Source organism: Pogona vitticeps, chromosome 1, assembly GCF_051106095.1.
Source record: "Pogona vitticeps strain Pit_001003342236 chromosome 1, PviZW2.1, whole genome shotgun sequence".
NCBI classification, from domain to species: domain Eukaryota; kingdom Metazoa; phylum Chordata; class Lepidosauria; order Squamata; family Agamidae; genus Pogona; species Pogona vitticeps.
This window is the reverse complement of record NC_135783.1, coordinates 161,428,885-161,456,406: the sequence shown is the minus strand read 5'-3', so window position 1 is coordinate 161,456,406 and position 27,522 is coordinate 161,428,885. Positions and strand designations below refer to the sequence as shown.

The 27,522-nt window shown below is 39.4% G+C and overlaps 1 long non-coding RNA gene across 1 annotated transcript in view; it reads right to left on the bottom strand.

Annotated features, from left to right (window-relative positions):
* The window catches only part of LOC140708470 (uncharacterized), a 33,459-nt gene that overhangs the window by 508 nt on the left and 5,429 nt on the right, over window positions 1-27,522 (bottom strand). Inside the window, exon 2 of the long non-coding RNA XR_012088687.2 lies at window positions 1-27,522. This exon is cut by the window's left edge and continues 508 nt beyond it. This is a non-coding gene — a long non-coding RNA (uncharacterized LOC140708470).

The window sequence follows — 27,522 nt, the reverse complement described above, 5'->3', positions numbered from 1 at the left end:
CTGGTCTTTGCTATCTTTTTTCATATGGTTCATTTTAAAATCACATTTTTTAAAGAAACAATAATTGCAACACTTCTTTATTTTTAACTTTTCATAAATATCAGTCCAATTTAATTTAACTTCATTAGTATCTTTACTTGATGTGTCTCCTTTTTAAAAAATCATTAAATCTTTTTGAATAGTCTTATACTGTATCTTCATAGTAATAATCAATTCACTTCTTCACAAAGTTGCAGACCATTTTCTTCTTTCCTTCACATGGAGTTACAAACTACTTGAGCACCTTTACAGTCCTGTTGTTTCTCTCTCTGCAGTCGAAGGCCCAGACAATGCTCCTTCTTATGCATCTCTTTTGTGCTCCTTGCATTTCTTCATCTAACATGGTGTTGTAGGTTGATCAAATGTTTGATTCTCCAGTCAGGCTCACTCTTGTTTCCGTAGTTCACCACTGTTACAACAAACATAAAAAGACTTTCCAGGTATTTGCAGGCAGCAGCTGTGGTTTAGTGGCTATTGTGGATGTGCACCAGCTTCAGAGAAAAATGTTTCAACCAGGAGGGGCAGGGATTTTTTTTTTTTGAAAAAAAAATACTTAGTTTCATTTGCTACAGCAGAAGAAGGAAGTGCTAAAGTAAAATGAGAGTGACAACTGAAGCCTCAATAATAGCCAAAACCACTCCTGGATGTTCTAATCTCTGAGCCTCACCAAAGTATACATCCCCATTCACCTGATTCAGCAGTCATTTCAATTCCTAGCAATCCAAAAGGAGGCTGGCACCAACGTACTAGATTGTTTATGGTCTGGGATTTTCTTCTTTTTCTCTTTTGGGTAATCTTTATTACAGTTAGGGTTTAGTATGTGTGTGAATGTGGGATGGATGACTCAGTTTTGTGTAGGCTTTGGTTGGGTAGCTCCAAGAAGTATTAGGGACTAACTTTATCCTCTTCTTACTCTTTCCTACTTTCTCTCTTTTTTAAAATGTTGCTGCTGTTTTGCTAAACATCGAAGGTCCATCACATACTCAAAATTAAAACCCTTTGTTTCCCCATTCACAGTCTCCCTCAATGTGGAAACATACAATATTTGAGAATAGAGAACAAGCTACCTTCAAAACAGCCGTGGTGGGTCTATTTCAATCTGTACAGTAAATATTTGGATACAAATTGGATAAGGATGGTACTCACACATCCCTAGTGACAACATCTCTGTGTAATGAAGTTCATTCCCTAAGAGAAAACACTGTTGGTTTAAAGCAAAAAGGAAGGAAATTCATGCCACAGAGAAGACTCATTCACTCAACACATAGACACACTGATGCACTCTTTTTCCGCGTTGGTTTCCACTTCACTACCACTGTTGTGGCAGCAGGTAATGCATCTTTTCCATCTTGAATAGTGGGAGCACTTAGGCTGGCACTGGTTTTTCACATGACTGAAGGTTTTTTCCCTGGGAAAGACGTTCCAGGACTGCAAGTGTTCCACTAAACCCCGTACTCTCTGATTTGAGACATGTGTGCGCTTTTTGTTCTGCATCATGAAGTCACTTCTGACTAATGGTGATTCTATGAATTAATGATTTCAAAATGTCCTGTCATGAACAGCCCTGCTCAGAGTTTGCAGGTTGAAGTTGTCTCTTCCTTTATCAAGTCAAGCCATCTCATGCTTGGTTTTCCTTTTTTTTCTTACTGCCTTTCTCAACATTACTGTATTATCCAGTGAGTTTTGTCTCATCGTGATATGTCCACAGAATGATCACTTCAGTTTCCTCATTTTAGCTTCTTGTGAGAATTTAGGCTTGATTTGAACTCGAACCCACTTAGTTTTTGGCTAACATCATATTCCTAATGAGCTGATTTTCTTTTCCTGTCAGCTTTCTTCATTGTCCAGGTTTCACATAGAGGGGAGTAGAAAACCTCAATTTTTACCTTATAATCACCACTCTGCATTATTGTCTTGAGTAAAAAGCCAGATCTCATGCTTTCATAAAGTGGCAGAGTGGAAAAATATCACTGCATCAATTAATGATTTTTTTTTAAAAAAAAAGGTTACCAAAAAAGACAGCACAGCTTCCACCATTCATTTCAATGGGAGGATAATATGCAAACTAGCCATCAACCATGCAATGAAAAAAGCTATCATACAATTGTAGTCAAACTAATGTAGCTCATTTCCATTCAATGTTTCTTATAACTAAGGTTGGAGAAGGAGCAGCCCACGTCTATTATAACCATTTCCAAGACTTTAATATTTTAAAGTTTACCAAAATAGTATAAATATGCATTTTTCCATCAGTTCTTACTGGAAGCTTCAGCTCTTGCAGGCAAGTTAATGATTTACACATTATTAGGCTGTATGACTCATAATTTGTTTGATTATTTGTATAGATGTCTGATGTACGGAATTTCTTTCCTCTGGAAGGAAGTGTTAGGTATAATTGCTGGAAATTTTTGTGGACTGTAATTGATTAACTGTTGCCCATTTTGAATGTATCCTTGTTTGATATGCAATTGAGTAATTGTCTGAATTATTTTAATTGTAGGCTGTTAATTAAATGCATGTTCCACTCCCTCCCAATGATAAAAAGGGACAAAAAAGAGAGAAAAAACTAGAATTGTGTTACTTATTATTTATTTATCTTAGAACATTATTGTCCTCTTTTTATTAAAAAAGTATGATATTTAAAATAAATGAAATGCAACAAAACCATCAGTTTAAATAATGCAATAATGAAATGCATTTAAAACAATCCTTTAGAAACCAATATTAACAACTCAGAAAATTAGTCCCCATGTTGCTATTAAAAACTCCATGGGAGGTCTTAGACCAGTCATTCCCTTTAAGCCTAACCTACATATAGAGTTGCTGTGGGGAAAAAGTGAAAGGGAGGAAAGTCATGCCCTTGAGCTGGTTAAACAAAAGGTGAGTATGAAGAATGCAACACATAATACATTTACTTTATGACATTGTTGAGTGATGGACCAAGCCCTGAGACCACTTGAGGGTAGGGAAGGATTTTAGGTCCAGCAAATCCAGGTCAACCTCTGATCATTGTGCTTGCTGGTGCTCTACATTGTCAATGCATGTGCATGCGCACGCGCACGCGCACACACACATGCACTACTGCAACAAAGCAATCCTGTTATAAAATTTAAAAATAAAGTAAAATGTAAAACAAAATTGTGTCATGTATAGTGTACTGCATATTATAATGGTTTTACTGAACTGCAAATATGAATTGATAAAACACCACCTGAAAAGATCTGAATGCAGTCACAGATATGATGAGGGATGATTTTTTTTTTTGGTAGCCTGTTATCATTTCACAGATGTACATACTATTGCTGTATGGAGCACATCCACAAGATGAGGGAATTTGAAAGGTCACATTTAATGTCTTGCATATGAGATAGAAAAGTGGGATGAGGAACAAAGCTTCCAAGTACCAGGGTGACTGGCAGAGCTTTGAAAGGCAAAGGATAAGTGTGCAGTAGCTTCTGATGTGTACAGGCAAGGATGTAGGGGGAATCAGAAATCGGTGGCCCTCCAGGTATGGATGGACTCCCAATTCCCGTTAGCACCAATGGTAAATGATTAGGAAAGTGATGGGGATCATGTGCCATCAAGTAGATTCTGGTTTATTGCAAACCTTCCTGAAATTTTCTAAGCATGGACCACTTGAACATGCTTTATCATTCCCTTCTTCTGGGAATGCTCTGGGGCTGTGCCACTTGCCCAAGGCTAGACAGGCTGGCTCTGGCCCTAGAAGGCACAGTGTGGGAATTGAACTCCTGACCCCTAGTTCCACAGCCAGATACTGAACTTACTGAGCTGCCTAGATAGTGATTTGGGGGGTAGTAGTTCATTAAGGTCAGGAGGGCTGAAGGTTCCTGAACTTTTAGCAGTGCTTCAGTTCCTATCCTGTGCCCTGCTGCCATTGGATCCTCTCTTCTCCTCTCTTCTCCTTTCCTTTTAGTATGTGCATTGCATCAGAGGGTCCAGCTTTTCTTATTCAGGGTCACTCACTTCAGGACCAAAGGAGAAGGAGCCAAGTGCTTGTAAGGGAGAGCCTCGGAAAGTCGAGAAAGGCAAATGCAGAAAAAAAGGAAATTCTGTAGGCAAATAATTAGTTGAGTAGAAAACTGGTTTCCCAAGCTAGAATGTGAGCATCAGTCAAGGACATATGCTAAACCATTCCTGGCACTGAGACAAGGCACCACATTAAACTGCATCAATGGAAATAAAGATCAAAATATGTATAAACAACCCATCCTACACAAACCCACAGGTGTTCGTTTTGTAGAGAATTATTGCCTGTCAACCTCAACCAAAGTGACCTACCATTAGGTGAGTTGCATTTGGAAAAGCCTGCCTTTGCAAAGGTGTCATGATGTGTAATTAATTAGCATTGTTAAGAGCCCTAAAACCTTCAGATGGAGAGAGTTTTAAAAAATGCTGTGGGAGCATTTCCTTTTTTTTTTAATTTAAAAAGAAAAAAACCCCAGCCTAATAATATATCCCAACATGAATATCTCCGACTGAAGATGCCATTATTTCAGTGGTGATTAAAGGCTACATGCAGTAAGAAACTGGAGCAATAAACTTCCGCAGCAACTGAGCCCTCCTGATTCCTGACACCCTGTGAGGCTGCTGAGTTCATTAGCAACAGAAGCCCTCTAAGAAGTGGGGGAAAGAGGTAAAGACAAATGAGGATGACTTTCTATTCACACACTGTTTAAATAATTAAAGCAGTATTTACAAATGCTCCTAGGATCTTTTGTTACCCCCTCATTTGCAATGAGTTGCTTCCCTTCTCTTCTTTATATATAGAACTAATAAGTAAATTGCAAACACATATTATTCTTCACCACTCTCCACTCGCCTTCCCCCCACTGGCAATCCAATCCACCAGAATTTCCTTCCATTCCCATTAATTGGTCCTTAGAGAATCTCGCTCTCATACCTTTGCAGTGACAGTCAGTGAACATTTCTTAGTAATACTGAGTCAGAGACCCTGTGATAGCTCACAAGTCACATATTGAACTGGCACTGTACTGCTCCCTTCCATGATGTTTAATGCATGAGGCTTTCAAAATGGCACCATTACAGCAATAGTTCTTTCTTGCTTTCGAAAGAATAACGGATTGTGTGTGTGTTATTGTGTGCCTGTATTTATTACAAAATAGGAAAAATATTTTATAGGTCTTACATACGTATAAGCACAGCATAAAAGATCACGACAGGCTGTTATCTCTCAGATGGTTTCTTATATGTGAAGCAGCAAAGGGGCCACATTCCTCTTCACACAGAGATAAACACCAACACTAGGAAATGGCATATTTCCTAAAGCAGTTTTTGTTAGAAACGTACTGTACAGTTTGGGGCATTGGAATGTTCCTTAATGTTACATTTAGTTTATTCACAGGAATAAATTATAATAATCCGAATGTATTAATACATTAACAAAAAAAATCAATCCATAATTTAGTAGTTACAGTTAGGCTTATTTTGCCTTCTTTGTAAAATCAATTTCTTTCAAAAATTAATCAAATATTTTATTTATTTATTTATCTATTTATTTTATACCCCGCCTATCTGGTCGGTTAAGACCACTCTAGGTGGCTTACAGCAAAAAACACACAGAAATATATATATATAAACAGTTTCTACATAGTATTGATACATAGCATTACATACAAGTCTCTGTATACATCTTTAGACATACTGCAAAAAAGGTGGGTAGCAATAAATGAGCACATTATCTTACATGTTATTAATTATTCTCAAAGGAGAAACTGTCCCATGTCTCCCACCATCCTGAATTTTTGTGCCCCCTGTCCCATGTCTTTAAACTGAACTCATCTCATTTTTTTCCTCCCCTACAATGTCGTACTATACATTTTGCACCACTGACTATGGGCACATGGCATTTCCTTCTCTGTGCAAACTTCTAACATAGCAGAGTAATATACAATGCAGCAATGTTATACCATGCATTGTCAACTAGTCATCACAGGGGAGAAGAAAAAACATGTGGGCCTCCTGTGTATCTCATATGTACCATGCAAATTGCAGATTAAAGATTTCATGTATTTAGCTAAGACACTGAAATAACTGGTTTTAGGAATGAGAATCCATTCTGACTTAATGTCCAGGAATGACAATTTTTACAGTAAAATCACATGGTATAGATACTGTCATTTTAAACAGAGATTACAGAGAATTTACTGCCTGACACACTCATAAGAGCTGGAATGGGTGTTGAATATGAAGAAATATGGCAATCAGAAGTTAAGAAAATGCAGTGCACTAATTTAGTGTGGTCTCCTTGAAAGGTTGGCTATGATAAAAAAAATGATACCCCGATCTACTTCTGCCACGCCTGTGCTTCATAGATTCATCTGGATTTTGGAACTACAGTGGTGCCCCGCATAGTGAGATTAATCCGTTCCGATTTTCACCCATTGGAACCGTCGGTATGCCTTCGCATTAGCGATGCAAGAAAACAGATCGGTATGCAAATTCGTCATTATACGGTGTGCTCATTAAGCGAGGCACCACTGTAGTTGCATCAGACTTCAGTTAACAGAAGACCACATCTCTGTTCAAGTCCAAAGACAGAGATATGAATAACCAGACCTATTACTCAAAATATTTCAAGGATCTTAAATAAACAGCAGACATACATTGAAATGTAACTGACAAGTAATAATGACAGGAAAGCAAATTGATTATTATGTAATAACCAAATTAGAGAGTGGAGAATAAACAAAGGGTATTCCTTGCACAGAGGTCCAGCCAAGAAAGGAGATGAAAAATAAAGGCAGGACATTCTTTCTCTCACACTTTCCTGTCAGTTTATGAGTTGTGGGAGTTGGGTGTGTGAAATTCAAAGACTCCCAGCCAGTATTGTTAAAGGGTGTTTGCAAACAGATACCGGCTGAAAACCTGTTGCATCATTATGCAAAAGGCATAACTTGTAGAGACCAATTGCCATAAGTTAAGAGATCTCTGTAGTCATGATCTGTTGCATGCTGAGTTGTGCAATTCAGTTTGCAAAAGATAATGCCTTTGGATTCTTAACTTGTTTATTTCTAAAGGTTGCACCTTTTGCATAACTGCACTGCAGGATCACAACCACTGCAAATAATGCTAAATCGCTGTTAATCGCATTTGCTGATATTGAAGATCTATATAGGTGTTTTATTATTAGAATCTCATTTCACAAATCTCCAGCCATGTCCAGTTACTTTTTTCACAAATAAATCTTACAAATGAAGAGGTGAGGAAGAACATGGGTGCAAGAGACATTCATCCCCTCCCACTCTTATTGCCCTCTAATAGGTGTGGGGGAGATAACTCCCCACAAAAAAAGAGCCTTCTTTATTTGGGGAGGCTCTCCGTGAGATTTAAAGGTCTTTTAAAAAGATCAGGATTTTAAAAATCTTGGGGAAGCTAAAGGAGGTTCATCTGCAGACCACCAACCTCTGGACATGGAGAGCAATATGGAATGATGAACTCGATTCAGAACTTTTTTTCACCCTGTTTCCTCATGTGTAGAGCTTATACGCGAAGAGAATGCTTGCACGGCAGTTTCAAGCCCATCTCTGGCATCCAAAAGCGGGAAACATTTGTCAGCTGTGGACTTCTAGTAGTTGTAGTTGTTTCCTTGTTTTTGCTTGTTTTCTAATCCCAGTGTTTCCCATCTAACTTTGCAACTGCTGCACTCCCCTTGATCTTCCATGTTAGACATGGCTGAGATGCTTAGTTACAAGAAGGCACTTATTCCAGAGTGCAAAGGGGTGAAATACTGTCAACTGCCAATATGGGTGGACAGCTATATGTGGTTACTGTCTTTCTTCTTCCAGTTCTTCTGCTGACTTGAGGAAAGCAGAGAAGCACCACTGCTAACCATCTCTCCAGTCACCTTGCCTTGCATGCACTCATGCTGCTTTCTATTCCTCCTACACTCTCTGCTCTGCTGTGTGGTCACAGGCAGATGTACCAGCCATTTGGAGCACCAGGTGCTTTGTGGAGTAAGTAGACACAGTGGTGTAAAGGAGACATGAAAAAGCAAAGGCATACCTTCCAGTCAAAATGCTGACAGAGATTTTTAAAGCTTGGTGGCTTGGGACCTAGATACATGTCTGCCTGGTTATTAAAAATTTCTGGGAGGGGATGAGAGCTCCTCCATGTCCCACCAATGAGAACTGTCCATTAGGTAGATAAATGGGAGAAGGATTTTTAAAGCTGTAGCAGCCAAGTCGTGGAATCCTTTCCCCTTGGGGGCCCAACTGGCATGAACATTGTGCTTGTTTTGGTGCCAGGTTATCCCCCCCCCCCCAGTGAACATTTGAGAGGTAATGGTTTGGTCTTCAGTCTTTCAGTTTGCAATACATTTCTTTTATTTTAATTGTTGTTAATTGTAAAACTATTCTAAAGCATTTTTAATTCTTCCAAAGTATATCAATTATATTGTTTTCTTCTTATGTGATGCTTGCACCTCAGATCCATTGAGGCAGGATCTCAGATAGATAGATAGATAGATAGATAGATAGATAGATAGATAGATAGATAGATAGATAGATAGATAGATAGATAGATAGATAGATAGATAGATAGATAGATAGATAGATAGATAGATAGATAGATAGATAGATAGATAGACAGACAGATAGACAGACAGACAGACAGGCAGGCAGGCAGGCAGGCAGGCAGGCAGGCAGGCAGGCAGGCAGGCAGGCAGGCAGAAAGAAAGAAAGAAAGAAAGAAAGAAAGAAAGAAAGAAAGAAAGAAAGAAAGAAAGAAAGAAAGAAAGAAAGAAAGAAAGAAAGAAAGAAAGAAAGAAAGAAAGAAAGAAAGAAAGAAAGAAAGAAAGAAAGAAAGAAAGAAAGAAAGAAAGAAAGAAAGAAATGTTCAGGAAGCATAGGCTTCAGTTTGCTTCTCTCTGAAACTTGCCAGCTTAAGTCAAAGGCTCCCTTTGTTTTCTGATAGGGCTCACACTCTCCCTTTTCACCTCCAATTGTAATGCAAATATAGACTACTTTGCTATTCTGCTTACTTAACTTAGGGCTTGTTTTATGATTTAAAATAGGAAGACCTTTGAGGTGACTTAAAATATAAAAACAAAACTTTTAAAAAAGAGAAAATGAAATTAAATCCCAAAGCCACTGTGTAGACATACTTTAACTGAAAACCTTTGTTGGTAGAAACATCTTCCTGATGTACCTGAAGGCCTGCAAGAACAAATTTTCCTGTTCACCCGATGTTCTACAAAGCTGCCACAAGGGGGAAGAGGTCCTGGGAATTTGGCATCAGGGTTCTGATGAGAAACAATAACTCAATAATTAATATGGTTTTGCGCAAAACAATGAATTATTTTCCAGTTATGGAAGTCTGCAAGCAACATAGCATGCTGTGGTCCACAGACCCCCCCCCCCAGGGGGCCACATTGTCCTCATAGGGGGTCTACAAAGTCTTGAAGAAATGTTATGATATTTTTCAGTTAAAATTAAGGAAGGAAGGAAGGAAGGAAGGAAGGAAGGAAGGAAGGAAGGAAGGAAGGAAGGAAGGAAGGAAGGAAGGAAGGAAGGAAGGAAGGAAGGAAGGAAGGAAGGAAGGAAGGAAGGACAAAATCTTAATTTCCCTTGTTTACTTGCTAAAAACTTGGCTTTTTTGACCTACCGCCTCCATTAAAAACAAACAAAAGTAAAAATTGGTTAATAAAATAACTGTTTGATAGCAAATAACTGTGTGCAGAAGCACACAGTGAGAACATGCAAGTGAATAACTTTGAGTGACTGAGAGACAACAGGTGACCTTTCTCCCTTCCCAAAGCCCTGATGACTACAAGGACCACTGAAGTGTGTTTCATCCACAAGTGAGATGTTTCAATCTCTATATTTTCTTAGTTTTTCCAATTCATTATGTTCAGCTCATGTCAATGATCCAGACTTTTTTTTTGTTCTATTACTACTTTGTCTCATATGTTATGTTCAAGATGTCTATTGCTTTGGTTCCGACAATCGCACAAGATCTTGACGTTGTCACATTCTAACAACTTCTCTACCTGATATTTCCATGGGTTTTTGGAAGCTGGCAATTGTATTTTTTGCAGAATGACCAGTGCACCAATTTTGCTACTCTGTCATGTTTAATTTTGTAATTTGTGTAATATTTGGATTTTAGCAGATGAGGTGTGACACAGCTTCATTTTTTTCTTGGCAGAGTCAACATTTACTGTTAGCACTAATTCCTTGGATCTTAGCTTTCATCACATTGGTTTGGAGGGTTTGTTCTTGTGCAGCAAAAATCATGTTTTTAGTTTCTTTCTTAAGGGTTCCCAGTTTTGACAGTACCCAATGCTGAATTATTATCATGCTTTCCATCAAGATTTCTCAGGTGTTGTCCATGTAGTGGTTTGTTTTTCCAACTGTTTAATTTATTTTCAAATTGTTGTTTCCTATATTGAGCCTTTGTTTCTATTGTTTTCAAAATCTCCATTTTTACCACCTTAAGTAATTAAGTAATAAAATCATTTAGACTTCTTTTTCCTCCTCTACTACCTGCTGTATCTGCAGCAATCCATGCCTCCATTTTTGTGGTAAATATAACCTGTTCACATCACCTTTTGGATGTAGTGTGTGATGTATATTCATTAGTTTCTGTGTTTTCCAATTCAATTCTCATCCTCCTCCTTCTTTTTATTAGTTCAAAGATACTTGACATATTTAAGGAGTGCTTTTAACAGTGCCACCCTCCCAGCGGCCACCTAGTAGGAATTAAAATGCAGGTCTCAAGAGTCTTAGTCCATCACTCTGTCCACTGCACTACACTGTATTCAAAGTATGCATATACCCCATCCTTAACATAAACTCAGAAACAGAAATATTATGTGTGCTGTTTGCACCAAAGTCCGGTTGCAGGGACTGGGAAATTGAAGGGGAAGATATGGAGGCAGTGAAAGATTTTATTTTCTTGGGCTCCATGATCACTGCAGATGGAGACAGCAGCCATGAAATTAAAAGATGCCTGCTTCTTGGGAGGAAAGCGATGACAAACCTTGATAGCATCTTAAAAAGCAGAGACATCACCTTGCCAACAAAAGTCTGAATAGTTAAAGCTATGGTTTTTCCTGTCGTGATGTATGGAAGTGAGAGCTGGACCATAAAGAAAGCAGACCGCCGAAGAATTGATGCCTTTGAATTGTGGTGCTGGAGGAGGCTCTTGAAAGTTCCCTGGACTGCAAGGAAAACAAATCTATCAATTCTAAAGGAAATCAACCCTGAATGCTCACTGGAAGGACAGATCCTGAAGCTGAGGCTCCAGTACTTTGGCCATCTCATGAGAAGAGAAGACTCCTTGGAAAAGACCTTGATGTTAGGAAAGTGTGACAGTAAGAGGAGAAGGGGACGACAGAGGATGAGATGGCTGGACAGTGTCTGTGAAGCAACCAACATGAAATTGACACAACTACGGGAGGCAGTGGAAGATAGGAGGGCCCTGGTGTGCTCTGGTCCATGGGATCACAAAGAGTTGGACACGACTAAACGACTAAATTACCAGTTGCAGGGACAAGGACTTCCAAACTTTTTGTAAAACAGTAGTTACCTGTTCTACTGTTGTAGAAGAAAATGTGATCACAAGGGCAGTATCATTAGTTTCATGTAGCCTTCCCACTTAAGTTAGATTTCATATAAGCCAAGTTTCCAGCCAAGGTATCAGAAAAGGAACTTTGCACAAACATGAAGATGGAAGATTCACAACAGTCAAATTCTTTATCAGATGCAAGGAACCACAATTTGTGAAATAATACATAGTTGCATCCAGCCAAGTCCCCCAATGTGTCATAAGAGGTTGGAGAGGGAGACCCAAAGTAGAAGTAACTTCTTTGAAATTTTGTACTTGAAGTGGAGCTCTAATGAACATTTTCCCCCATTTGAAATTATCTTCATCAGGATACAGTAGTTGCTTTTAATCTCTTTGATGACATGTAAACCATGTGCAAGGCATTGATATGGATCATTTTTTGGATAAAGAGGTTTAAGTCTCTTGGCTGCCTTAGTCATGTATGGAGTGGCATCTGTTACAAAGACGAGGATGTTTCCTCTTTATACACCATCTGGCCAAAGTAGTTTTGTAGGATTGTCGAAGAGCACAACAATAGTGGACCTGTTTGTTTTTTTGTATAGTGTCACATGTTAGGAAAAAAAATATTTCACCAGGTTTATCACATTTCAGAATGCCAATATTAATATTAGCTACATATCTTGCATTTACACTACTTGTTTCGTCTATTGAAACCCATATCTTATTATTGTCAATACACAGCTTCATCGGAGGCAGGGATGTAATTTCTCCTTAGAGCTGATTCATTTGGAATTGGATGACTGATGTCATTCTCCAAGAAATGAGGCTACCACTACCTATTTAGTTTAAGGGAATATTTAAAGTAACCATCACTGTACAGAGATCCTTACAAATGCTAACTGAGTGATAAAGTTGCAGTTGAAGAAGCCCTCTTGAAAGGGAGACATTGCCTGTTCTCAGCAAAGGTGAGTCTTGGTAAAAACTCATATGTTTTGCAGTATCACAATGTTGTTAAATATTATAATGCTTTTGGGTTGACAACTTAACTTCACACAATTTACAAAACAAAATATCACTATCAGTACTGAAAATCTACTCCCCAAACTCTTGAACAAAACACCATAATGTTACACTTGTCGAACATCTGTTTTTAGGCATGTTGAAATTGTCAGGAGAGTTGCCAACAACCAAAATATAATACTGCTTACTACAATATAAAGCAGAAATATGATGTAGCACTTTAAAAGGCCAAAATATGACTTTTCAAGTGAAATAAAAACTCATGGTTCCCACCAGATTAGTCATAAACATATTTTAACTTACTTATAAATTCAAATAAAGGTTGCAGAAAAAATACGACATGTCATAGAAATCCTTGCCATAATCACTGTGCAGTGATGAATGGGCAGCTGAGCAAATCAACATTCTATAAGGCAATTCTAAAAAATACACCAAGCAAGGGAAAATCCAGTAGTTGATTACTTAATTTATTCTTTCATCCCATCTTGAGTTATTGTTGTCATTGTATAGTGTTGATAAATTGTTATTATATATGAACTGTTTTTATTTTGTCTGTTGTGAGCTGCCCAGAGTAGATAATGTCTAGTTGGGAGGCATATAAATAAATAAATAAATAAATGAATGAATGAATGAATGAATGAATGAATGAATGAATAATAGCACGGGTTTGCCTGGTCTGCCTCCTTGTCTGAGTGGGCAATCAGTCAAGGAGGTGGAGTTGAGTAGCCTATGCTCTTGCCAGAGACTAGTTTAACAGCAGAAGAAGAACAGGAGAGGAGTACAGACTAGCTGATGAATGGGGGGATCCACCCATGAAGGTGGGAAGAGGGAATGTGCAACACCTGTGGTGCCATGCATACAAATGGCATGAACCTCTTAACTGAGGTTTGTGACTGTCTCTAGCAGTGGCCATTCAAGGGTATCATGTAGATCATCTTGACTGCTGCCATTGGTATCCTTAACATTCAGACTTCCCTTTCCTATGTATAGCTTGGCGTTCTTTTTCCTGCTGGCAATGCTGGCACAGTATTGTGCAGCAATATTGGACCATTTCATGGCATTTTGAATTGTGAGTGCAGAAGCACAATACCGTATCTCATATTATATTGAATATAATACATCATCACCATCACCAGAAACCGCCTGTGGGACAAGCTCACAGAAACCAACATCAATAAGAGACTCCTAACCCTAATACAAGAACTATACTCCAGCACAACGTTGAGGGTAAGGATTAGCACAGATGGAAGGCTGACAGAGGAAATTCATACTAACAAAGGGGTAAAACAAGGGTGCTTACTCGCACCCCTACTTTTTAACTTTTATATTAACAACATTGTAACAGCCTTAAACCATCCAGATCACTTCCCCCCCCTCAATTGGGAATTATAAGATTGCAAGCCTTATATATGCTGATGACATTGTATTATTATCTATGAACAAAAAGGGACTGAAGAGAAGCTTAAATAAGCTCCAAGAGTTCAGCCACCTAGAGCAACTAAAAATAAATTATACAAAATCTAAAGTGATGATTTTTGGAAAGCACCCCCCCAAATTTAGCTGGACTATAGGTGAAAACAAAATAGAACAAGTCCAGACCTTTAAGTACCTAGGAGTGCATTTTGATGAGAAAAACTGCTGGAAATCCCAGATACAGAGCACGAAAATATCGGCTCAGAAATCTAGCCATGCTCTGGTCAAACTTTTCTATCTCAAAGGTGGTAAACTTGTAACACCAGCTTTAAAAGTTTTTTTCAGGGAGGGTCATCTCTCAAATGCTCTATGGAATTGAGATCTGGGGTGTAAATCAGAACAACCTACACCATCTTGAAGTAGGACAGAACAAATTTCTGAGACACATCCTCGCGGTACCCCAGGGGACCCCAGCAGCTTTTCTCAGAACAGAGACAGGTATGGTGTCCATTAAAGCTAGGGCAACGCTAGCTATACTCTGTTATTATAAGAGGGTGATGGATATGCCCGACCACCATCTACCTAAATGTTGCATGGTAGAGCAATGGAAGAGTGGTGGCTGGGCAACCTCAGTTCAAGCCCTACTAAAATCTATATCCCTCTCTACAGATATTTTTGTTTTTTCTGGTGTTAAAAGAATGTTGAGGGACTGGCTCTACAAATTGGATAATGACCAGGACTTATCCTCAATCCACTCTTCAAATTTCTCTCAGTGGTACCATCTGTTGAAAACAAACCACTCAAGGGTGCAATATTTGCAAACACTTACTTTTCCCTCCTTGAGAACCACATGTTTTAACTGATGTAAGCCACCCCGAGTAGACATTGTCTAGAGGGGCGGGGTAAAAATCGAATAAATAAATAAATAAATAAATAAATAAATAAATAAATAAATAAATAAATAAATAAATAAATAAATAAATTCACAGAACTCCGTTATCAAACCATGCCAACTGCTGTCTTAGATGGCAGGTAGATGAATGTACCTAAGCATCTGAGGCTGTGTATTTGCGGAGCAGGTGAGACAGAGGATGTTGTCCACTATTTAATTAATTGTCAGCTCTATCAAAACCCCAGAAAAAAAATCCTGGGTAACATTTTGGCTGCTGTACAGGACGAAAGCCCCCAGACAAAGGTGGTCAGGTTGCTTTTGGATTGTGACCCATATATCACTTACAGAACAGCACTGTTAGCAAAAGCGGCCAGAAACACTCGTGCTAATTCCCTGAGAGCCATTGCAATCAATTGTGCTGGAGACTCCCAAATATGAACAGTCTCTTATTATTTTATATCTCTGTGTTTTTATTCTGATTTTATTCGATTATATTTGTATTTTAAACAATTGTGACGTCTTTTAGCTAATACAATAAACTTAAACTTAAACTTGGCTAACTGGAGTGTACCTACACAGCACAGACTCCAATCACTTCCAAAGACAGGGCGGCTGCATTTTGTAGTGACTGACCAGTCCTCAGGATGAGTGAGGCAGGGCTAATTCCCTTCGCACTGTGGCATCAGCTGTAAAAACTTTGGCCCTCTGTCTGTGTAGAGGTCTTGCAGCTCTCTCCTCTGTGTGGCATCAGAAAAGACGAAGGAAAGAAGGGGAAGCTTTGTCAGCAGGGTGGTTTATGGAGGAAACTCTGTACTTCATAGGGTCTGAGCAATCTAGATGGGTGAAACTGTATTATCTTTATGGCATGAATAAGCTGGAAACCAACACATTCACTGTGTGTAAAAACTGAGGGGAGGTGCTAACTACCACAGATACGGTTGCATGGAGCATATAACAGGTGAATGGTCTCTGGGCTGACTGGGCCGAAGCTCATATGGCCAGCTGTGAGGGTGTCTGGGTATAGGTCAGCTCTGAGTAAGAGAGTGCCTGGCATCATTGCCTTGAAACAGACAAAAAAGAGGGTGAGAGACCACTCCAAACCCCATTTTGGGACATTTTTGCTTGTTCTCTGTTAATATATGCGGTTCCATCCAGCCTGGAGTCATTGTTTCTTTCAGTCAGTGGTTCTTTCCTCTTGTTTAAACACAATATGCTCTTTTATGTGACTGGTGTGTCTTCCTCAAGTATGTGGTTTCCCACCTTCCTCTGAAGCTATGAGCTCACTTGTGTGTACCCAACTGTCTTCTCTGTGGGAGAATGGGTTGGAGCCCCCCTCTCAGCACAGTCTTGACCTCATGCCTCCTTTTGGGCCCTTCCATATTTGGAGTGTAGACAGAGGTGCTTCTCTGCACTTGTAGAACATCCTGAAGAGAAACTTCCTAAATTCCCTATCAGTGGCCATTTCTGACCACAGGTTTGCAGTGTTGATAACAAATTATGGCTGTCCTCCTAATTACGGAACGAAAAGGGGAGGAGGAATATTGTGTGATGCCTTGACAACCATCAGCCAATGATGAAGTGGTCAGAGGACATTACACCAATGTTATGTGCATTGCAGCAGCTATAATACATCAGGAGATGGTTCACTGGTGTTCATACTGAAGTCTCACCACCATCACCATTACCCAGTTTCAAGTGCTAAAGGAAACTGTCAGACTGTTGATGACATCTGTCATGGTGTAGAGTTCTCTTTACAGATGGTGTTCAACAGGGGCTCGGTAATTTCCATGTTGCTGTTCCCATTTGGCTCTTCAAGGAGGTGTGAATATTTTGAATGTGATGATGTGCAGTTATTTTCAGCTTTCTTTCTGGGTATTTCTATGCTGGGAGGAGTGCCCTTGAAAATATCTAAGCCCAAAAACGAACAGTGGCTTTTCTTTTCAGCATATCAAGATGACGTTCACTTATGCTTCCAAATTAAATAAATGAACACATTATTTATCCAAAGTTGTTATTCTTATTGCTTGTTTATTCACAAGTAAATCTCATTTATTTCCTTTGGATAGGTTGGCTGATGCACACATGGTCAGCACTTAATTGCTACAAGCTTGCTAATTGTCCGCTCAAGGTGTGAACTGAACTAAAAATGTTCCTGTCCAAATAGAGGAAGAGGTGGGCAGGCCGCTCTGCCCCCACCTCATGAGGACCAGCCGGTAGGAATACAGATTAGCAGTACTCTACTATTAAAGCTGCTGAGTTCTTCCCATGGTGCTTTTTCCAGTTTAGTGTATTGGTGATTAAAGGGATGGAAGAAGCCATTACAGGCTGACAGGAAACATTTCAAAGGGAATGGATTCTTCCAAAGTAAAGCAGGGTGGGATTGAGCAACACCTTGACTATTTCTTCCAAGGAATTCCAGAATCTGTGGCTTTATGAGGATGCTGGGAAGTCTCTCTTAGGGTACAACTAGTGAAGTTATTCCAGCCTGAATCAGGTTAAAGAGTACAGCTTGAAAGTGTTGTCTGAGATTCAGAATAATCCTTGCATTGGATTGTACACAAGAAAGAAAAGGGGAAAAAATAGGTAAAAGAAAAACAAGAGATCCCTCTAGACCTTCCCTTCTGCTTCCCCCTCCATGGGAAATAGGGAAAGGCTGGATTTAAAAAATGGTTAGTGACATATTGGTTGACTGGTTTGCCATCCAAGTGACATAGTACTGAATTGTTGGGGGAAACGTCAACAAGTGCTCTTTTGGTTTGATACTTGTCATCATGCATACTGGAAATTGAACTAAAATAGAACAATCCTGTCCAAACTAAAACAAAAACAGTAGCTTTTGCCAGGGACCCCAAGAAGATGCAGGTAGACATGGACAAGAGTCAGGTTGATTTGTGACTGCTCGTATGTCATGTGCTCACCAGAAAATGGAGCAAACCCATCCGTTCCCCAAATGGTCCAAAATGCAAAATAAAGCTTCATCTGATCTCACCCTCTGTCTTTATGCTGCAATAAACAACCTCTTCCTTCAGGAAAAACAATGATGTGCTTGAAAGGATAGGTGAGAGACTGTGTATTTGATATTAGGATCTGGCTGTTTCCATGTGCCTTTTTTCACATTCAGACCTCAGTAAGCCTCCACAAGGGAGTTTCTATGCAAGTGTGTGAGAATATCTGTGCAGTCTCATTCTGCATGTGTAGGAGTCTATGTGTATGGCGATGGACAAAGTATAGAGCGATCACACTCATCTATTACACTTATTCACTTAAAACTGCAGAACATGAAGTTCTGCAGAGAGCATGCAGAGTACATGTAGAGTGCATAATTTATTTCTTGGAAACCTCAAAGCCAAAGGTACTACTACTGTTATTGTCACTTAAATTTACATCCCACTTTATGTCTAGAGATCCCGTAGTGGAATACAGACAATGAAAGCAATGATAAAACCTTTATAAATCAATGTAAAACAATTCTGGATAATTAAAACAGAATTAAATGAAGCAGAAAAAATGGCAACCAAACCATGATCATCATCAGCTCCTGGAGCACATTAGCCTGGATGAAAAGCCTCATCTAGGCTTTCACACATGTTGCAGGCTTTTCATTCACAGTTGCCTAGGACTGTATTTTATTTTTCAATTTCTCTGCTTCCCAATTTCAAGACAGTGCCTGGCATTATAAATTCTTTAAGGAGTCACTGCTCATACTTCATTCATTCTTAATACACAAAGTGTGCTTCGCTTCCCCATCAACATTCCACTTTTAAAACTTTACAAGCTGTTAAATTTCCCATCCCTTCTGCTCCATTTCCTCACTAAAATTCTAGTGCAGACTAAATACATTGTTAAGTCAAACACCAGCTGCACAAATAATCCAAATAAAATTGGATTTTTTAAAAAATGTGAAGCCAAAAGAATAATCTAGGCAACTGGGGAACTGAGGAAGGAAACCTAAGGTATCATAACTACCATTGACAGAATGGTGGATAAGCTTTCTTACATACATGACAAAGCAGCCCGTTCCTAAACACAAGCATTTGACTTCAGTGCTTCATGAAAACCCAAAGATAACAATATTAGGATAATGATAAGTTGCTCGGCATATATTACAGGCAGCCAAAGGCATCTTTCATGTCCTTTCACCTATAAGGCCTTAGTAGGCAAGTGGGGAAATGCTAAGGTGCTAGAAGAAAGAGAACTTTATACCTAAGAAACCCTTGGAGGTCACTGTAAATTAGAATTGACTTGGTGGGACATCATCCCCATCAGTAGTCCTAGCAGCTATACTGGCATCTATTTATAAATTAAAATAGTCAACATTGGCCATGTGACCTGGGATATTTTGAGAGACAGATTATTATTTTTAATCCACCTTTGAAAATATTTATATTCTTTCTGTATCTAGAGATCTTAAGGCAGTCCAGAGATAATAAAACAAAGCAAAATCATTATAAAAGAATTCAAAATTATTTGACAAGATAAAGCAATGTTCTGAAGTCCACAGGCCAGCTGATTATAATCAATAAACCGCCAGACCTCAACTGATCATCCACATTTTCATTTGATGCCCAAATAAGATTGAAATATATATTTCAATCTTATTTTGGCATCATATGAAAATGTGGATGTCTTTAGTTAAACTTTGAGAGGCTTCACAGCCCCACTCAGATTCGAGACTATGCAGAAACTATTCTCAGAAGAGGGTTTCATTTTCTTCAGCCTCCTTTGCTCCTATGAAGTTAAGCAGGCATGCAGAAGAACATAATCTTAAATCCAAAAGGGATGAATAAACGATTGTGTACTAGCTCAAGTAAGAAACTGCATTTTTTAACAATTTATTTTATTTTTAAAATTTTTCCCACCCATCATGTGGCCAAGTGTGAAGTTTGGGACTCTCCCTTGATGGAAACCCCCCTGGCTCCCCTGGACTTTCATTAAATGAAGTCAATTTCTGTTACTTGAAACTATTAACATTGATTGCTGGAACATCTATAGAACTATTAATGTTAATGTGAACTTGCAACTTCTCTTCCTCTCATAATGGTGTGAGGAAGGGGTTATATTCTTGGGTTTCAAAAAAAAAATGTCTATAACAAAGTTCAACTGTCCAAGCCCCTCTTCAGGGTCCATCAGTGTCTGGTGGTATTGACAACAAGGGCACTGTTCCTGTTCCTGTCTCCTCATCTCCAACGGCACCATCTCTTGGCTCTGGGATCACCCATGATGCCAATTCCCACCACTCTTGATCTTGGCTGGTCCCTGTTTTTGGACAGTCCCCCAAGGAACTTGTTTTGGTGAGCACTTCCTGTTAAGATCAGTCAAAGGGGTAGCAAATCCTGGGATGAACTGTCGGTAGTATCCAGCAAGTCTAAGAAATTGCTGGATGTCCTTCTTTTTTTTTTTTTTTTTTTGTCTCAGGCACCTTCTAATTAGACAATTCTGTCACTTTTTTCTCCTGTGGTTGTATCTAACCCTCTCCCACTTGGAAGCCCAGACAGCTCAATTTTGGTTAAACTATATGACATTTGGCTAGATTTACAGTCAGGTGGGCCTCCCACAGTACCCTGAGGACCTTCTGAGATGTTTGTTCATCTCAAGATTTGCTGAACACAATAATATCATCGATGTAGGTGACTGTGTCTGAACCTGATTTGAGTAACTGACCCCCCCGGGAGTCCTACAAAAATTTGTAGACCTTCTGGACAGATTCATAGAACAGATTCTATGATTCATCAGAGCTGACATTATCCCAATAGAGAGTTTAGATGAAACTAAATCATCAGTCACAAGCTGTTTATACAGTAAAACTCCTCTGGGTATCTCATTGTCTGTCTCACACCAAGCCACTACTCTGACCAGCTTACAATATCATAACATAAACATGGAATAAAGCTACAATAATGATCCAATAAAAGATGAAACAAATAAAAATCAAATCTCTGAATATAGAATAACTAATACAGAAGATATAAAAATACAAAATTGCACAAGGCTGTGGCAAAACAGAGATAATTATTCCAAAATAACAAAATATCAGTGATCAAAAACAAGATTAATTTGGGGTAAGGCTGTGGAAGGCCTGTGTAAACAACCATATTTGCACTTGTTTTCTAAAGCCAAGGAGGGAAGGGGCCTGTCAGGAGAGAATTCCATAATGATGTGGCCACCACAGAGAAGGCATGGTTCCAAGTTGTTGAGTTCCAGGTCTCCCATAGGGTGGCCATCCATCACATCCCAGAATATGAGATGCAGGTCAGTTGGGTGGTCATTCTGAGGGAGAGGTGCTCAGACAAGTAGCAAGGTTTTAAACTGTTTAGGGCTTTGAATGTCAGCATTAGCATTTTGAACTTGACTTGGAAGCATACAAGCAGGCAGTGCAAATGCGCCAGGACAGGTGAAACATGTTAATATTTTGAGGTTCATGACACCAGCCTGGCTGCTGTGCTTTGCACTTGCTGCAGATTACAAATTGCCCTTAATGGCAAGCCTACGTAGAGAGCTATCCTTGAAAATACCAGCACACGAACCAATCTTCATATAGTCCTTTTTAAGAAATTAATTTAAATACAGCATATAATTCTTCATGAGTTAAATAAAATATCTGAGATATCAGGTGTTGGAAAAGAAATTTTCAGCACACTGACTTCCATGCATTTGATGGAATAGTTTATAGAGTAAAGCTATCTCATCTCCTAGTTACTGAGTTATGAGGAAATATTACTGCTTAGGCTGAGGTTTTGATAACAGTTCACAACTGGGATTGTTTTTATAACTGTACTAAAACTAAAACTACAGAATTAAAAGGAGGTTATCTTTTGAAACCTGAGAAGTATTATTTTTCTATCCATTACAGTTGTTGTAGTTTAGTCATTAAGTCGTGTCCGACTCTTCGTGACCCCATGGACCAGAGCACGCCAGTCTTCCACTGCCTCCAAGGAGTTGGGTCAAATTCATGTTGGTAGCTTCAATGACATTGTCCAACCATCTCATCCTCTGATGTCCCTTCTCCTCTTGACTTCACACTATCCCAACATCGGGGGCTTTTCCAGGGACTCTTCTCTTCTCATGAGATGGCCAAAGTATTGGAGCCTCAGCTTCAGGATCTGTCCTTCCAGTGAGCACTCAGAGTTGATTTCCTCCAGAATTGATAGGTTTGATCTCCTTGCAGTCCATGGGACTCTCAAGAGTCTCCTCCAGCACCACAATTCAAAAGCATCAATTCTTTGGCAGTCAGTCTTCTCGATGGTCCAGCTCTTACTTCCATACATTACTACTGGAAAAACCATAGCATTGATGATGTGGACCTTTTTTGTCGGCAAGGTGATGTCTCTGCTTCTTAAGATGCTGTTGAAGTTTCTCATCACTTTCTTCCCAAAAAGAAGGCATCTTTTAATTTCATGGCTGCTATCATCTGCAGTAATCATGGAGCCCTAGAAAGTAAAATCTGTCACTGCCTCCATATCTTCCCCTTCTATTTGCCAGGAGGTGATGGGACCAGTGGCCATGATCTTAGTTTTTGTTTGTTTGTTTTTTATGTTGAGCTTCAGACCATTTTTGTGCTCTCCTCTTTCACCCTCATTACAAGGTTCTTTAATTCCTCCTCACTTTCTGCCATCAGACTGATATCATCTGCATATCAGAGGTTGTTGAATTTCTTCCAGCAATCTTAATTCTGGCTTGGGATTCCTCCAGTCCTGCCTTTTGCATGATGTATTCTGCATGTAAGTTAAATAAGTAGGGGAGACAATACACAGCTTTGTCGTACTCCTTTCCCAATTTTGAACCAATTGGTTGTTTGATATCCAATTCTAACTGTTGCTTCCTGTCCCACGTATAGATTTCTCAGGAGATAGATAAGGTGGTCACGCACTCCCATTTCTTTAAGGACTTGCCATAGTTTGCTGTGGTCCACACAGTCAAAGGCTTTTGCATAGTCAATGAAGCAGCAGTAGATGTTTTTTCTGGAACTCTCCGGCTTTCTCCATAATCCAGCACATGTTAATAATTTGATCTCGAGTTCCTTTGCCCCTTCGAAAATCAGCTTGTACTTCTGGGAGTTCTCGGTCCACACACTGCTGAAGCCTGCCTTGGAGGATTTTGAGCATAACCTTGCTAGTGTGTGAAATGAGTGCAATTGTACAGTAGTTGGAGCATTCTTTGGCACTGCCATTCTTTGGGATTGGGATGTAGACTGATCTTTTCCAGTCCTCTGGCCACTGTTGAGTTTTCCAAACTTGCTGGCATCTTGAATGTAGCAGCTTAACAGTGTCATCTTTTAAGATTTTAAATAGTCCAACTGGAATGCCATTACCTCCACTGGCCTTGTTGTTAGCCATGCTTTCTAAGGCCCACTTGAATTCACTCTCCAGGATTTCTGGCTCAAGGTCAGCAACCACACTATCTGGGTTGTCCGAGACATCCAGATCTTTCTGGAATAATTCCTCTGTGTATTCTTGCCACCTTTTCTTGATGTCTTCTCCTCCTTTGAGGTCCCTACTATTTTTGTCCTTTATCATGTCCATCTTTGTACAAACGGTTCCTTTAATACCTTCAGTTTTCTTGAACATGTTCTCTGGTTTTCTCCTTTCTATTATTTTCCTCTATACCTTTGCACTTTTCATTTAAGAAGGCCCTCTTGTCTCTCTTGCTATTCTTTGGAAGTCTGAATTCAATTTTCTGTAATTTTCCCTATCTCCCTTGCATTTGGTTTCCCTTCTCTTCTCTGCTATTTGTAAGGCCTCGCTGGACAGCCACTTTGCTTTCTTGCATTTCCTTTTCTTTGGGATGTTTTTTGTTGCTGCCTCCTGGACAATGTTATGAACCTCCATCCATAGTTCTTCAGGCACCCTGTCCACCAAATCTAGTTCTTGAAATCTGTTCTTCAATTCTATTGTGTATTCATAAGGGATTTGGTTTAGGTTGTACCTGACTAGCCTAGTGGTTTTTTTTCTACTTTCTTCAGTTTAAAGTTGAATTTTGCTATAAGAAGCTGATGATCAGAGCCACAATCAGCTCCAGGTCTTGTTTTTGCTGACTGTATAGAGCTTCTCCATCTTTGGCTGCAGAGAACATAATCAATCTGATTTTGGTATTGTCCATCTGGTGATTTCCATGTGTATAGTCACCTCTTGTGTTGTTGGAAAAGAGTGTTTGTGATGACCAGCTTATTCTCTTGACAAAACTCTATTAGCCTTTTCCCTACTTCGTTTTGAGCTCCAAGGCCAAACTTACCTGTTCTTCCTTTTATCTCTTGACTCCCTAATTTAGCATTCCAATTCCCTATAATGAGAAGAGCATCCTTCTCTTCAGGTTGGTGCATAAAGTTGGACTATTGTAATGTTGAAAGTTCTGCCTTGGATTCATGTTGAAATCATTCTATCATTTTTGAGATTGTATCCCAGTACAGCTTTTCCCATTCTTTTGTTGACTATGTGGGCTACTCCATTTGTTCTACAGGATTCTTGCCCACAATAGTAGATATGATAATCGTCTGAATTGAATTCGCCCATTCCCATCCATTTCAGTTCACTGATGCCCAAGATGTCGATGTTTATTCTTGCCATCTCCTGTTTGACCACATCCAGCTTACCAAGGTTCATAGATCTTACATTCCAGGTTCCCATGCAGTATTTTTCTTTGCAGCATTGGACTTTCCAGGCACATCCACAGCTGAGCGTTCTTTCGGCTTTGGCCTAACCACTTCATCAGCTCTGGAGCTACTTGTACTTGTCCTCCACTTTTCCTCAGTAGCATGTTGGATGCCTTCAGACCTGAGGGGCTCATCTTCCAGTGTCATATCTTTTAGCCTTTTGTTTCTGTCCATGGAGTTTTCTCGGCAAAGATACTGGAGTGGCTTGCCTTTTCCTGCTTCAGGTGGATCACGTTTAGTCAGAACTCTCCACTATGACCTGTCCATCTTGGGTGTCTCTGCACGGCATAGCCCATAGCTTCTCTGAATTACTTAAGCCCCTTCGCCACAATAAGGCACCAATCCTTGAAGGGGTTACATTACAGTAATAAGTGTAAAAAAAATTTAAAATTTTAAAATTTCAGTCTTGTCTCCAGGTAATTCCGGAAACTGTGGAAGGCTATGAAGGAACCACTAGCTATCATTTAGGATTCTTGTGACAACTGTATTTTCAGGACAAACACGTCATAAAGGCTTGTATTAAGGCAAGTTGAGGTGAAGGATTGACTTGCCACAAGTAGTTCTCAAGAAGGAGATTTCTGGCAGCTTAAAACTCCTCAACATTGGGAAGAACTTTAAAAATGTGCTCTCTGGGGTTTAAAATAATTGGGATGGACAGAAATCTACAGCTGATAGGCTTCAACTTTGAGATGGTATGTTGAAGTGTTGGCAAGATAGTTGGAAGTGTACAGCTTTCTCCTCATTATTATAAGCACTCAGTATCTCCTCATTATGATAAGCACTTGAATTTAATTTATTTCATGCCATGAAAATTGACTTCAGTATCCAGCTTCCTATGGCGATCAATTACACAGGAATAGCGTTAGGAATCAGCTCGTTTTTGAAGAAAGCCTGAAAAATCATGCGCACAGACTATGTATAAATGTATAAAAATGTACAAAATCATTTTCAAATCAAATTTCTTCCCATTTGTGTATGTGTGTGTTTTTAAGCAGAGATCACACACACACACACACACACACACACACACAAAGTAAAGGACCATGGACTTAGTGGGTCAGAACATCACCGACAAGGTATGAAGTAAAGGTAAAAGTAAAGGTTCCCCTTGACATTTTTAGTCCAGTCGTGTCCGACTCTAGGGGGCGACGCTCATCCCGTTTTCAATCCATAGAGCCAGCGCTTGTCCAAAGACACTTTCCATTGTCACGTGGCCAGCGTGACTAGGGAACACCATTTTTTATCTTCCCATTGAGGTGGTACCTATTTATTTACTGTACTTGCATTTACATGCTTTCGAACTGCTAGGTTGGCAAGGAGCTGGGACAAAGCGATGGGAGCTCACTCCGTCACGTGGATTCAATCTTACAACTGCTGGTCTTCTGACCCTGTAGCACCGGCTTCTGCAGTTTAGCCCACAGCGTAGGCAAGCCCTAATTTATACATCCTTTAAAAAGTTTGAAGTTGGTCCGGGGACTTTTGCATAACCCTACTCTTGAATGTCAATTGTAAGGTTTAATCTGTCTCTAATTAATTAATACTTATATGCCCTTATGTTTGTTTGTACTTACGGTGACCCTTCCAGGGTATTTTAGGTATGAAGTGCTCAGAAGAGTTTACTGGTGGTGCTCTAGGGCTCTGTAGCTTGCACAAGCCTGCACATATAGCACAGCACATAATCACACACACTATAAGTGACTGTGACTACAGAAATTGGGACAGCAAATTGCAACTAAGAAAAGTTGCAACTTGCAGTCCTCCTCTAGCACCAAGTTATGCAGCTGCCACATGACAAAAATATGACTGGCAATTTGTTAATTAGCAGCCATTTTCTCCACAATTTGCACAATTTATGGTGGAGTAAATCTTCAATAGGATTCTGGTTATATGGTTCTTTTATTATTACCATCTATACAATCTTCATTGTGCTGACAGGTGATGGTAAACAGCAAGAAGACTCTCAAAGCTCTAAAGATTGCTTAAGAACCAGTCTTTATAGGCTGTAAGATATTTGACTATCACAGGATCAGCTTTTCTCAATACTTCACTATATCTAATTCTGAGCTATGCAAACCACTTCAGGAGTACTGGGGACTGTGAGACAGCATGTGTGCACCAGCAGAAGATAATACAATGAGAGAGTTCACTAATGTTATGTTTACAAACCTAGGAAGAACGTATTCTGATTCCCAGTAGAAGAAATTCCTCAGCAACTCATATAAGGTTGACTTATTGTACTTAACATTGTTCAGAACCAGTTTCACAGAAGAGGAGACTTCATGCTGTTTATGTGGGAGGAAAAAAATCCTTATATATTATGTCATAAAGATGCTTTTATTTCTTGTCTCTCTTTTTGCTACTGATAATGGACCTATGATGCCAAACAAAATTCCTTCATCTGTAATCTTAAGCACATATTCCTGAGAATAAGTGCTAAAAAAACAGCAAGACATACTGCATAGATATCATATGGAGTTGTCTGGTTAAAAGAAGAAAACCAAGCTGCCTGGCTGTGGGATGTGTTGGACACTTCCCCTGCTAGTGGAGAGGGAGGCTCAGATGAATTTAGAGCTGTTTGGTGACAGCTGGATTAGAACTAAGTCAACCAAAATAAAATTGTATCAGCTGCAGATCCAACATCTTTCCAGTCATCCAATAGTTCTGATTACATAAACAAAAGAATGGCAAAGAGGTATTCAGACATCATTAATCTAGGATGTGTTATATTCAACATATTTAATTATGTGTTACAGCATCATACTCAAAGGGTAATGCCACAGGCAGAATTATACCATGTTAATTGATCCAAAATGGACAGCAACCTTGACTCATAGCTCAATAGCTGTAGAAGAGAGCCCCTGACAATTCATATGCCAAGTTCAGGATCAGGCACAGGATCATTTAATGCCACTCCGGTTCCTGATAAGAGTGAAAATGGGCCATCAGTGGAAGTCTCTTCTTTCTG